Here is a 6794-nt window from a genome sequence, read left to right as displayed (position 1 = left end):
GTTGCCGCCATATTCTGGGAGTTCTACAGATGACGGGTAAGTCAGCAGTCGTGCCCTCAGTGCGTCTGTCTCGATGTTTAGAAGGAGAAAGGTATATGAATATTTGAACTAATTCTTTTCATTTCCCGCTTTAGATTATGTAGGAAAAGAATGCACGTAATGATTACTTTCTCGTTCATTTTGGAAATTTTGTGTGGAAACAGAATGGGCTCCCATCCTTTGTACAAAGCCACTTGGTGTCGTAAGCTACACAGTCGCATCAATAGTTCCAATGTGCAAAAATGTTTCATTGTGCGAAGGGGGTCTTAGAACACGTGGTCTAACCCATGCTAATAGTAGTGAACATAGCCACATTATAACATCGAACGGCCACATTGTAATTCGCCGCCTCGCGGCATAGTTAAATTGTCGTTTTCACTCCTTTTATAGTTAGACGTACTGTAGTTCCATTTGGTTGATCATTTTTTGCCGGTGAGCACAAGTTTCAAATAGCGACAAAACAGATATAGCTCTACTAAACTCCTTCCACCCCTGTGTCAATGTGCCTGGTCCCCAGGTTGTCCGTTATCCTTCTCTCATATAGCGGATGTAATGGTAGAATTTGGTGATACACATTTGGTCAAACGCAGTTCCGTCTTACCCGTAAAACAATAATGTAAGTCCAGATTAGCATACAAGATAGCCAGTCTATAAGTTGTAAAAAAATGTAATCTCTATAAAGTGGAATAATTACTGTAAGTGCTGTAAAGTCGAATTATTATGTTTAAAATAAATAGGTTATGAATTATCCCCCACACTGTGGCTAAGCCATGTCTCAGCAATATCCTTTCTTTCAGGAGTGCTAGTTCTGCAAGGTTCGCAGAAGAGCTTCTGTAAAGTTTGGAAGGTAGGATACGAGGTACTGGCAGAAGTAAAGCTGTGAGTACCGGGCGTGAGTCGTGCTTCGGTAGCTGAGTTGGTAGAGCACTTGCCCGTGAAAGGCAAAGCTCCCAAGTTCGAGTCTCGGTCGGGCACACAGTTTTAATCTGCCAGGAAGTTTCATATCAGCGCACACTCCGCTGCAGAGTGAAAATCTCATTCTGGAAACATCCCCCAGGCTGTGGCTAAGCCATGTCTCCGCAATATCCTTTCTTTCAGGAGTGCTAGTTCTGCAAGTTTCGCAGAAGAGCTTCTGTAAAGTTTGGAAGGTAGGAGACGAGGTACTGGCAGAAGTAAAGCTGTGAGTACCGGGCGTGAGTCGTGATTCGTTAGCTCAGTTGGTACAGCACTTGCCCACGAAAGGCAAAGGTCCCGAGTTCGAGTCTCGGTCGGGCACACAATTTTAATCTGCCAGGAAGTTTCATATCAGCGCACACTCCGCTGCAGAGTGAAAATCTCATTCTGGAAACATCCCCCAGGCTGTGGCTAAGCCATGTCTCCGCAATATCCTTTCTTTCAGGAGTGCTAGTTCTGCAAGGTTCACAGAAGAGCTTCTGTAAAGTTTGGAAGGTAGGAGACGAGGTACTGGCAGAAGTAAATCTGTGAGTACCGGGCGTGAGTCGTGCTTCGGTAGCTCAGTTGGTAGAGCATTTGCCCGCGAAAGGCAAAGGTCCCGAGTTCGAATCTCGGTCGGGCACACAGTTTTAATCTGCCACGAAGTTTCATATCAGCGCACACTCCGCTGCAGAGTGAAAATCTCATTCTGGAAACATCCCCCAGGCTGTGGCTATGCCATGTCTCCACAATATCCTTTCTTTCAGGAGTGCTAGTTCTGCAAGGTTCGCAGAAGAGCTTCTGTAAAGTTTGGAAGGTAGGAGACGAGGTACTGGCAGAAGTAAAGCTGTGAGTAGCGGGCGTGAGTCGTGCTTCGGTAGCTCAGTTGGTAGAGCACTTGCCCACGAAAGGCAAAGGTCCCGAGTTCGAGTCTCGGTCGGGCACACAGTTTTAATCTGCCAGGAAGTTTCATATCAGCGCACACTCCGCTGCAGAATGAAAATCTCATTCTGGAAACATCCCCCAGGCTGTGGCTAAGCCATGTCTCCGCAATATCCTTTCTTTCAGGAGTGCTAGTTCTGCAAGGTTCGCAGAAGAGCTTCTGTAAAGTTTGGAAGGTAGGAGACGAGGTACTGACAGAAGTAAAGCTGCGAGTACCGGGCGTGAGTCGTGATTTGGGAGCTCAGTTGGTAGAGCACTTGCCCACGAAAGGCAAAGGTCCCGAGTTCGAGTCTCGGTCGCGCACACAGTTTTAATCTGCGAGGAAGTTTCATATCAGCGCACACTCCGCTGCGGAGTGAAAATCTCATTCTGGAAACATCCCCCACACTGTGGCTAAGCCATGTCTCCGCAATATCCTTTCTTTCAGGAGTGCTAGTTCTGCAAGGTTCGCAGAAGAGCTTCTGTAAAGTTTGGAAGGTAGGATACGAGGTACTGGCAGAAGTAAAGCTGTGAGTACCGGGCGTGAGTCGTGCTTCGGTAGCTGAGTTGGTAGAGCACTTGCCCGTGAAAGGCAAAGCTCCCAAGTTCGAGTCTCGGTCGGGCACACAGTTTTAATCTGCCAGGAAGTTTCATATCAGCGCACACTCCGCTGCAGAGTGAAAATCTCATTCTGGAAACATCCCCCAGGCTGTGGCTAAGCCATGTCTCCGCAATATCCTTTCTTTCAGGAGTGCTAGTTCTGCAAGGTTCGCAGAAGAGCTTCTGTAAAGTTTGGAAGGTAGGAGACGAGGTACTGACAGAAGTAAAGCTGCGAGTACCGGGCGTGAGTCGTGCTTTGGTAGCTCAGTTGGTAGAGCACTTGCCCACGAAAGGCAAAGGTCCCGAGTTCGAGTCTCGGTCGCGCACACAGTTTTAATCTGCGAGGAAGTTTCATATCAGCGCACGCTCCGCTGCGGAGTGAAAATCTCATTCTGGAAACATCCCCCACACTGTGGCTAAGCCATGTCTCCGCAATATCCTTTCTTTCAGGAGTGCTAGTTCTGCAAGGTTCGCAGAAGAGCTTCTGTAAAGTTTGGAAGGTAGGAGACGAGGTACTGGCAGAAGTAAAGCTGTGAGTACCGGGCGTGAGTCGTGCTTCGGTAGCTGAGTTGGTAGAGCACTTGCCCGTGAATGGCAAAGCTCCCAAGTTCGAGTCTCGGTCGAGCACACAATTTTAATCTGCCAGGAGGTTTCATATCAGCGCACACTCCGCTGCAGAGTGAAAATCTCATTCTGGAAACATCCCCCAGGCTGTGGCTAAGCCATGTCTCCGCAATATCCTTTCTTTCAGGAGTGCTAGTTCTGCAAGGTTCGCAGAAGAGCTTCTGTAAAGTTTGGAAGGTAGGAGACGAGGTACTGACAGAAGTAAAGCTGCGAGTACCGGGCGTGAGTCGTGATTTGGTAGCTCAGTTGGTAGAGCACTTGCCCACGAAAGGCAAAGGTCCCGAGTTCGAGTCTCGGTCGCGCACACAGTTTTAATCTGCGAGGAAGTTTCATATCAGCGCACACTCCGCTGCGGAGTGAAAATCTCATTCTGGAAACATCCCCCACACTGTGGCTAAGCCATGTCTCCGCAATATCCTTTCTTTCAGGAGTGCTAGTTCTGCAAGGTTCGCAGAAGAGCTTCTGTAAAGTTTGGAAGGCAGGAGACGAGGTACTGGCAGAAGTAAAGCTGTGAGTACCGGTCGTGAGTCGTGCTTCGGTAGCTCAGTTGGTACAGCACTTGCCCACGAAAGGCAAAGGTCCCGAGTTCGAGTCTCGGTCGGGCACACAGTTTTAATCTGCGAGGAAGTTTCATATCAGCGCACACTCCGCTGCAGAGTGAAAATCTCATTCTGGAAACATCCCCCAGGCTGTGGCTAAGCCATGTCTCCACAATATCCTTTCTTTCAGGAGTGCTAGTTCTGCAAGGTTCGCAGAAGAGCTTCTGTAAAGTTTGGAAGGTAGGAGACGAGGTACTGGCAGAAGTAAAGCTGTGAGTACCGGGCGTGAGTCGTGCTTCGGTAGCTGAGTTGGTAGAGCACTTGCCCGTGAAAGGCAAAGATCCCAAGTTCGAGTCTCGGTCGGGCACACAGTTTTAATCTGCCAGGAAGTTTCATATCAGCGCACACTCCGCTGCAGAGTGAAAATCTCATTCTGGAAACATCCCCCAGGCTGTGGCTAAGCCATGTCTCCGCAATATCCTTTCTTTCAGGAGTGCTAGTTCTGCAAGGTTCGCAGAAGAGCTTCTGTAAAGTTTGGAAGGTAGGAGACGAGGTACTGACAGAAGTAAAGCTGCGAGTACCGGGCGTGAGTCGTGCTTTGGTAGCTCACTTGGTAGAGCACTTGCCCACGAAAGGCAAAGGTCCCGAGTTCGAGTCTCGGTCGCGCACACAGTTTTAATCTGCGAGGAAGTTTCATATCAGCGCACACTCCACTGCGGAGTGAAAATCTCATTCTGGAAACATCCCCCACACTGTGGCTAAGCCATGTCTCCGCAATATCCTTTCTTTCAGGAGTGCTAGTTCTGCAAGGTTCGCAGAAGAGCTTCTGTAAAGTTTGGAAGGTAGGAGACGAGGTACTGGCAGAAGTAAAGCTGTGAGTACCGGGCGTGAGTCGTGCTTCGGTAGCTGAGTTGGTAGAGCACTTGCCCGTGAAAGGCAAAGCTCCCAAGTTCGAGTCTCGGTCGGGCACACAGTTTTAATCTGCCAGGAAGTTTCATATCAGCGCACACTCCGCTGCAGAGTGAAAATCTCATTCTGGAAACATCCCCCAGGCTGTGGCTAAGCCATGTCTCCGCAACTTTCAGGAGTGCTAGTTCTGCAAGGTTCGCAGAAGAGCTTCTGTAAAGTTTGGAAGGTAGGAGACGAGGTACTGGCAGAAGTAAAGCTGCGAGTACCGGGCGTGAGTCGTGCTTTGGTAGCTCAGTTGGTAGAGCACTTGCCCACGAAAGGCAAAGGTCCCGAGTTCGAGTCTCGGTCGCGCACACAGTTTTAATCTGCGAGGAAGTTTCATATCAACGCACACTCCGCTGCGGAGTGAAAATCTCATTCTGGAAACATCCCCCACACTGTGGCTAAGCCATGTCTCCGCAATATCCTTTCTTTCAGGAGTGCTAGTTCTGCAAGGTTCGCAGAAGAGCTTCTGTAAAGTTTGGAAGGTAGGAGACGAGGTACTGGCAGAAGTAAAGCTGTGAGTACCGGGCGTGAGTCGTGCTTCGGTATCTGAGTTGGTAGAGCACTTGCCCGTGAAAGGCAAAGCTCCCAAGTTCGAGTCTCGGTCGGGCACACAGTTTTAATCTGCCAGGAAGTTTCATATCAGCGCACACTCTGCTGCAGAGTGAAAATCTCATTCTGGAAACATCCCCCAGGCTGTGGCTAAGCCATGTCTCCACAATATCCTTTCTTTCAGGAGTGCTAGTTCTGCAAGGTTCGCAGAAGAGCTTCTGTAAGGTTTGGAAGGTAGGAGACGAGGTACTGACAGAAGTAAAGCTGCGAGTACCGGGCGTGAGTCGTGCTTTGGTAGCTCAGTTGGTAGAGCACTTGCCCACGAAAGGCAAAGGTCCCGAGTTCGAGTCTCGGTCGCGCACACAGTTTTAATCTGCGAGGAAGTTTCATATCAGCGCACACTCCGCTGCGGAGTGAAAATCTCATTCTGGAAACATCCCCCACACTGTGGCTAAGCCATGTCTCAGCAATATCCTTTCTTTCAGGAGTGCTAGTTCTGCAAGGTTCGCAGAAGAGCTTCTGTAAAGTTTGGAAGGTAGGAGACGAGGTACTGGCAGAAGTAAAGCTGTGAGTACCGGGCGTGAGTCGTGCTTCGGTAGCTGAGTTGGTAGAGCACTTGCCCGTGAAAGGCAAAGCTCCCAAGTTCGAGTCTCGGTCGGGCACACAATTTTAATCTGCCAGGAAGTTTCATATCAGTGCACACTCCGCTGCAGAGTGAAAATCTCATTCTGGAAACATCCCCCAGGCTGTGGCTAAGCCATGTCTCCGCAATATCCTTTCTTTCAGGAGTGCTAGTTCTGCAAGGTTCGTGAAGAGCTTCTGTAAAGTTTGGAAGGTAGGAGACGAGGTACTGACAGAAGTAAAGCTGCGAGTACCGGGCGTGAGTCGTGCTTTGGTAGCTCAGTTGGTAGAGCACTTGCCCACGAAAGGCAAAGGTCCCGAGTTCGAGTCTCGGTCGCGCACACAGTTTTAATCTGCGAGGAAGTTTCATATCAGCGCACACTCCGCTGCGGAGTGAAAATCTCATTCTGGAAACATCCCCCACACTGTGGCTAAGCCATGTCTCCGCAATATCCTTTCTTTCAGGAGTGCTAGTTCTGCAAGGTTCGCAGAAGAGCTTCTGTAAAGTTTGGAAGGTAGGAGACGAGGTACTGGCAGAAGTAAAGCTGTGAGTACCGGGCGGGAGTCGTGCTTCGGTAGCTCAGTTGGTACAGCACTTGCCCACGAAAGGCAAAGGTCCCGAGTTCGAGTCTCGGTCGGGCACACAGTTTTAATCTGCCAGGAAGTTTCATATCAGCGCACACTCCGCTGCAGAGTGAAAATCTCATTCTGGAAACATCCCCCAGGCTGTGGCTAAGCCATGTCTCCGCAATATCCTTTCTTTCAGGAGTGCTAGTTCTGCAAGGTTCGCAGAAGAGCTTCTGTAAAGTTTGGAAGGTAGGAGACGAGGTACTGGCAGAAGTAAAGCTGTGAGTACCGGTCGTGAGTCGTGCTTCGGTAGCTCAGTTGGTAGAGCACTTGCCTGCGAAAGGCAAAGGTCCCGAGTTCGAGTCTCGGTCGGGCTCACAGTTTTAATCTGCCAGGAAGTTTCGACCTCCCTTTCTATCTGAAACAGGAAGCTGAACTGACACTGTT

At 49.6% G+C, this 6794-nt stretch overlaps 1 non-coding gene across 1 annotated transcript; it reads left to right on the top strand.

Annotated features, from left to right (window-relative positions):
• Positions 1-1541: 1541 nt before the first annotated feature.
• On the top strand, positions 1542-1616 carry Trnas-cga (transfer RNA serine (anticodon CGA)). The gene has a single exon. It is a non-coding gene; the product is annotated as a tRNA-Ser (tRNA).
• Positions 1617-6794: the final 5178 nt, after the last annotated feature.

Source organism: Schistocerca gregaria, chromosome 7, assembly GCF_023897955.1.
Source record: "Schistocerca gregaria isolate iqSchGreg1 chromosome 7, iqSchGreg1.2, whole genome shotgun sequence".
Taxonomy (NCBI): Eukaryota; Metazoa; Arthropoda; class Insecta; order Orthoptera; family Acrididae; genus Schistocerca; species Schistocerca gregaria.
Note: the sequence above shows the minus strand (reverse complement) of the source record. Positions and strands in the feature narration are given on the sequence as shown.